The 6,757-nt window shown below is 42.3% G+C and overlaps 1 pseudogene; it reads left to right on the top strand.

The window, feature by feature from the left end:
* Positions 1–574: 574 nt before the first annotated feature.
* LOC111531178 lies at positions 575–1,778 on the top strand (annotated as a pseudogene).
* The last annotated feature ends 4,979 nt before the right edge of the window (positions 1,779–6,757 follow it).

The raw sequence follows: 6,757 nt of genomic DNA, 5'->3' as shown, positions 1-6,757 counted from the left end.
AGGTGATCTTCCCGCCTTGGCCTCCCAAAGTGCTGGGATTACAGGCATGAGCCACTGCGTCCGGCCCAAGATCTAATATTTTTAAGATAGCAATTCTCCTCAAATTCATCTACAGATGCAATGTAATCAGTACCAAAATCCCAGTCAGGGCTGGAGACGGTGGCTCATCTCTGTTATTTCAGCACTTTGGGAGGCCACAGGTGAGAGGATTGCTTGAGGCCAGGAGTTTGAGACCAGCCTGGGCAATAAAATGAGACCCCAATTTCTGCAAGAAATACACACACATAAACAAACAAACAAACAAACGAACAAAAACCCAAAAAACAAAAAACAAAACTCAGTCAACTCTTTTTCCAGAAATTTATTTTGCTGATTTTAAAATTCATATGAAAATTCAAGGGACCCAGAACAGCTAAACGACCTCAAGAAAGAGGAACAGAATGGAGTGGAGCTCAGAGCTGTGGAGGGGAATGAAGCTGAGCAGCTGGGTCAGCCTGGCCAAACCAGTGGAGCAGAGACATGGGTCAAGCGATGGTGAACGTGTGCTTTTGACCCATTAGACACTTTTTTGATCATGGATGATGAACATATACCAGATTTTTCAAGTCTAAAGGATGAAACTACTTATTGGAAGGAAATGTCCTTGAAGTATAAACATAGCTTCCAGGAAGCTTGAGATGAATTAGTTGAATTTCAGGAAGGAAGCAGAGATTTAGAAGCAGACTTGGCAGCACAATTAGCACAGCCTGAACAAAGAAATAGAAACTTGCAACTTTCTAGCCAAAGACTGAAATATGAAGTGGAGGCATTAAAGGAGAAACCAGAACATCAACATGCACAGAGCTACAAGCAGGTCTCAATATTAGATGATTTAAGTCAGATGTGGGCCATTAAGGTGTGGTTGCTTAAGTATGTGAGGGAGCTGGAACAGGCCAATGATGGCCTGGAGCAAGCAAAAAGGGCAATAATAGTTTCACTAGAAGACTTTGTCTTTTTGTTTGTTTGTTTGTTTGTATTTTTGTTTTTTTTCTTTGAGACAGAGTCTTGCTCTGTTGCCCAGGCTGGAGTGCAGTGGTGAGATCTCTGCTCACTGCAACTTCCACCTCCGAGATTCGCCATGTTGACCAGGCTGGTCTTGAACTCCTGACCTCAAGTAATCCACCCGCCTCAGCCTCCCAAAGTGCTGGGATTACAGGTGTGAGCCACTGCACCGGCCTTCTCTGGAAGACTAAGAACAAAGGCTAAATCAGGCCATTGAATGAACTGCATTTTTAGCAAGTGAACTTCATGAAAATGAATGTTATCGGTCTCTGTACAGAGGTTAAAAGATGAAGCAAGGTATTTAAGGGCAAGAACTAGCAGTTCAGAAAGGAAATAACCAGAAAGTTGGCTCCTACTTCTCCAACTCTAGATGGTGAAAAGATAGATTCCGCTGTCCAAGGATGACTCTTTTTGCCAGCCACTCCTGTTGGCAAAGGAAAAGAAAACAGTTTTCCTTCCAGAAAGCTACACTAAGTGGTTTTCATACCAGTCCACTAACTCCTTCTGCTGGGCTATCAGCATTAACCACCATGGTGGATCTCTTAGGAAAAGTAGGGACTTTACAATCCTAATTAGCAGCTTGCAGAAATTTTGCAAAGGACCAAACGTGAAAGTCCTATATTTCAGGAAATGTTAACAATGTGGTGCTGAATACCAATTGCACACCATTCTCCCAATCAGATGAAGGGCAAGAAAAAGTCACATTTCCGGCCAGGCATGGTGGCTCACACCTGTAATCCCAGCAGTTTGGGAGGCCGAGGCAGGCAGATGACTTAAGGTCAGGAGCTTGAGACCAGCTTGGCCAACATGGTGAAACCCCATCTCTGCTATAATTACAAAAATTTGCTGGGCATGGTGGTGGGCACCTGTAATGCCAGCTACTCAAGAGGCTGAGGCACAAGAATCACTTGAACCCGGGAAGCGGAGGTTGCAATGAGCCCAGATCACACCACTGCACTCCAGCCTGGGTGACAGAATGAGACTCTATCTCAAAAACAAAAACAAAAACAAAACAAAACAAAGGCCAGGCGTGGTGGCTCGTGCCTGTAATCCCAGCACTTTGGGAGGCCAAGGAAGTCAGATCACTTGAGGCCAGGAGTTCGAGACAAGCCTGGGCAACATGGTGAAATCCCATCTCTACTAAAAATACAGTAATGAGCCCGGTGTGGTGGCACATGCCTGTCGTCCCAGCTACTGGGGAGGCTGAGGCAGGAGAATCTCTTGAACCCAGGAGGCGGAGGTTGCAGTGAGCTGAGATCGTGCCACTGCACTCCAGCCTGGGCAACAGAATGAGACTGTCTCAAAAAAAAAAAAAAATCACATTTCCTACGTTGTTCACAATGCAGTAAACAGCTTTAATCCAGCTCCTCCTTCTCCTGGTCCGTGCTCCTCATGCCTGTTGCCAGCACTGGGTATGCTGCCTTTCAGTGTGAATGCTTGGCCTCCAAGTGGGGGCTCTTGCCCTCCTCCAACAATCCAATACACCCATGCCTCACCCCTTGGTGCCGGGGCCCAGCCCCATGCCCCTCCAACTGCCTTCCCACGGCTGGCAGGGGGCAGGCTGCATACAGCAGTGGCCACTGGGCCCTGCCCAGTCCCAGGACTCTGCATAATATCAATGCTGGCTATTTTCTCTTCTTACCATAGTGAAGTTGGTTTCACATGATTGCACTTGTGTGGGTCACAAGGTGATACATATGTGTATTACTTGGTCACTGGATGGAGAAGTACCCTTTCATCACACCTGCCTCATAGCCCCCACTTTGATATACTGATAGGATTTAGTTGTGTTTAGGACATTGCAAATCTTCTAGAAGTTCTCCACCAAATCAGGTCAATGTGTGCCTTCTTCCTGAGATCCCACTGAAGCATCGTCAGTGCTCATGATCATGTGTCCCCCAACTCCACCCCTCACTATTCGGGCCTGTTTCTGGCAAAGAGTCAGGAAGGTTACTGAATTAGGAAACATTTTCTGGACCTTCTGATTTTACTTAAGCAGTTACCATTCCATGGACTTGCCTCCCAAAGCAGCAAAATGCCTGTTGGAGCCCCAGATGGCAGGAGCCTCTGGGGCCTAAGCACACAGGCTAAGCCTCTGTGCTGTCTTCTTCTCCGTGTGCCTCAGACTTGTGGGGTGGAGGGCTGGCAGGCAACCTCTCACCAGCTTTCCAGTCCTTCAGGTCTATGACATCTTCAGACTTTTTTTCTCCTCTAAGGGCCAGCCCAGTTGGTTTTGGAAGGGTTGAATGGCCTGACTCCAGGGCTGGCTGGTGCCGGCTCCTGGGGGGGCAGACTCACCAAAAGTGGTTGTCTCTGGGCATCGCTTGATCATTCTCATGCTGCATTTAGTGTTTACCTTTGCTTTATTGTACTGGGTTGGTGCAAAAGTAATTGCAGTTTTGCCATTACTTTTAATAAATGAAATGCATTTTTAGACAGTGAACTTCATGAAAAGGAATGTTGTTGGTATCTGTACAGCGTTTAAAAGATGAAGCAAGAGATTTAAGGGCAATTACTTTCGCACCAACCTAATACGTAGGTTTGTAAACATGACTAAGATATTTGTACATAACTTATGTTTTGTAGATTTTATTTATTCAGAACTTATATGGCATGTTAATGACTTATAATAGTATCCTACTCTGGGCAGCTGTGTAGGATCATAACACGGTTAAAAAAATACTTCCCCTCAGAAGAAGTCTTTTAGTGTAGATACAATAAATTTCATAGAAAAAAAGAGGAACAGAGTTGGAGAACCCACACTTTCTGATTTTAAAATTCACTACAAAAGTACAACAAACAAAACTGTGTTGTATTGGCATAAGAATAGATATACAGATCAATGGAATTTAATTGAGAGTTCAGAAATAAACCTTTACTTTGATGGTCAATTGATTTCAACAAGGATACCAAAACAATTCGCGGGGGGAATGAGTAATGTTTTCAAAACATGATGTTGGAATAACTGAATATCCAGCTGCAAAAGTTGAACTTAGACCTTATATTATACCATATATGAAAGTTAACTCAAAATGGATAATAAATCTAAAAGTAAGTGCTAAAACTATAAAATTTTCAGAGGAAAATATAACTGCAAATCTTCATGACCTTAGGTTAGGTATGATACCAAAAGCACAAGCAACAAAAGATAACCAATAATAATTTATTCACCATGCATCAACAAATACTGCCATGTTTTCTATGTGTCTCTCAAAAGTTTATGTGTCAGAAACTTTTTTTTTTTTGAGACAGAATCTCACTCTGTCGCCCAGGCTGGAGTGCAGTGGTGCCACTATGGCTCACTGGGCTCACCTGGAATTCCAGGTGTCAGCCACTGTGCCTAGCCTATGTGTTGGGAACTTAATCCTTCTTCCCTCATGAATGGATTAGTATCACTATCACGGGAGTGGGCTTGTTATCATGAGAGTGGCTTTGCTATAAAAGCAAGCTTTCTGTGGCCTCTTACTCTTGTCCTCTAGCCATGTGATGCCCTCTGCCATGTTATGACACAGTAAGAAGGCCCTCACCAGATGCTGGTGCAATGCTCTTGGACTCCCTAGCCTCCAGAACCATGAACTAAATAAGCTTATTTTCTTCATAAATTACCCAGTCTGTGGCATTGTTATAGCAACAGAAAATGAACTAAGATAGATACCATAAAGAAGTTGAAAAAGCAACCCACAAAATGAGAGAAAATATTTGCAAAGTGTATTGCTGGCAAGAAACTTGTATCTATAATATATAAGGAACTCTTAAAAACTCAACAATAAAAAGACAAATAACTCAATTTAAAAATGGGTAGAGGATTTGAATAGATATCTCTCCAAAGAAGCTACATAAATTGTCATTAAGGAAATGAAAAGATGCTCAACACCATGTAATTGTGATATCTGTGACATTTGTGAAATGCAAATCAAATCCAAAATTATATATCACTTCACACCCACTAGGGGACAGCTATAATTAAAAATATATGTAATAACAAATGTTGGTAAGGATGTGAAAAAAATTGAAGGCCTCATACATTGCTAGTGGAAATGTAAAATGGCATAGATATTTTGGTAAATGGCTTGAAAGTTCCTCAAAAGGTTAAATACGGAGTAACCATAAGACCCAGCAATTTCACTCCTAGATACATAGTCAGGAGCAATGAAAACTTATGACCATGTACTACATGCAAAAGTTCACAGCAGCATTAATGAAAAATGGAAATAACCAAATGTCCATGAATTGATGAATGGATAAGCAAAACATGGCATGTCTGTACAATGGAATATTATTCAGCTGTACAAAGGAATTAAATACTACATTCATGCTACAGCATGGATGAAACTTGAAAACACTATGCTAAGTGAAAGAAGCCCACATATTGTATGATTCTATTTATATAAAATGTGCAGAACAGGCAAATGTAGGTTAGTGGTTGCCCAGCGCTGGTGGTGGGCAATGGGGGATTTGAGGATGATGGCTAAGAGGTGCAGAGTTCTTGTCTGGGACAATGAAAGTGTTATAATATTGATTGTGGTGATAGATGCATATCTCTGTGAATATATCAAATATCATTCAATTGTACACTTGAAAGGAGTGAATCATAGGACATGTGAATTATATCGCAATAAAGCTGTTACAAAATCCCTGAAGTTTTATTTATTCACTTAGGTTTTCCAGGGAAGGCATCAGACTCAGAATTAATTTGTTTTTTGAGACAAGGTCTCATTCTGTTGCCTAGGCTAGAGTTCAATGGTTCAATTGTAGCTCACTGCAGCCTTAACCTCCTGGGTTCAAGTCATTCTCCCACCTCAGCTTCCTGAGTAGCTGGGACAGGTACGCACCACCATATTTGGCTAATTATTAAGCTTTTTGCAGAGACAGGGTCTTGCCATCCTGCCCAAACTGATCTCAAACTCCTGGCTCAAGCAATCTTCCCACCTTTGCCTCCCAATGTGCTGGGATTACAAGCGTGGGCCACCACACTTGGCCCTGAAGTTTCTTTTTCTTTTTCTTTTTCTTTTCTTTTCTTTTCTTTTCTTTTCTTTTCTTTTCTTTTCTTTTCTTTTTCCTCTTTTGAGACAGGGTCTCACTCTGTCGCCCAGGCTAGAGTTCAGTGGCGTGATCACAGCTTACTGCAGCCTCAACCTCCCTGGGCTCAGGTGATCCTCCCACCTCAGCCTCTGGAGTAGCTGGGACCACAGTCACCATGCCTGGCTAATTTTTTGTATTTTTTGTAGAGATGGAGTTTCACTGTGTTTCCCTGGCTGGTCTCAAACTCCTGAGCTCAAGCAATCCACCCGCCTTGGCCTCCCAAAGTGCAGGGATTATAGATGTGAGCCACCATGCCTGGCCCCACTGAAGTTTTAATAAAGCTATTTTCAGGCATAAAACCACTGAAATAATTCATTTCCAGTAGACCCACACTACAAAAAATACTTTTAAAATTTCTTCAAGTGGTAGACAAATGACACCAGTTGGAAACCTGGATCTATACACAGAATACACAGAAATGAAAAGCATTAGAAAGGGCAATTACATCTGTGAATAGAAAGACTTTTATTTCTTATTATTTAAATAAAATAACAAGTCTTAAATAAAATAATAACAAAAGACTTAATAATTAGCCAAATATGGTGGTGCATACCTGTGGTCCTGGCTACACAGGAGGCTGAGGTGGGAAAATGACTTGAAGGCTGCAGTGAGCTACAATTGCACCACTGAACTC

This window comes from Piliocolobus tephrosceles, chromosome 12 (genome assembly GCF_002776525.5).
Source record: "Piliocolobus tephrosceles isolate RC106 chromosome 12, ASM277652v3, whole genome shotgun sequence".
In the NCBI taxonomy this organism is placed as follows: Eukaryota; Metazoa; Chordata; class Mammalia; order Primates; family Cercopithecidae; genus Piliocolobus; species Piliocolobus tephrosceles.
This window is presented reverse-complemented; position numbering and strand designations above follow the sequence as displayed.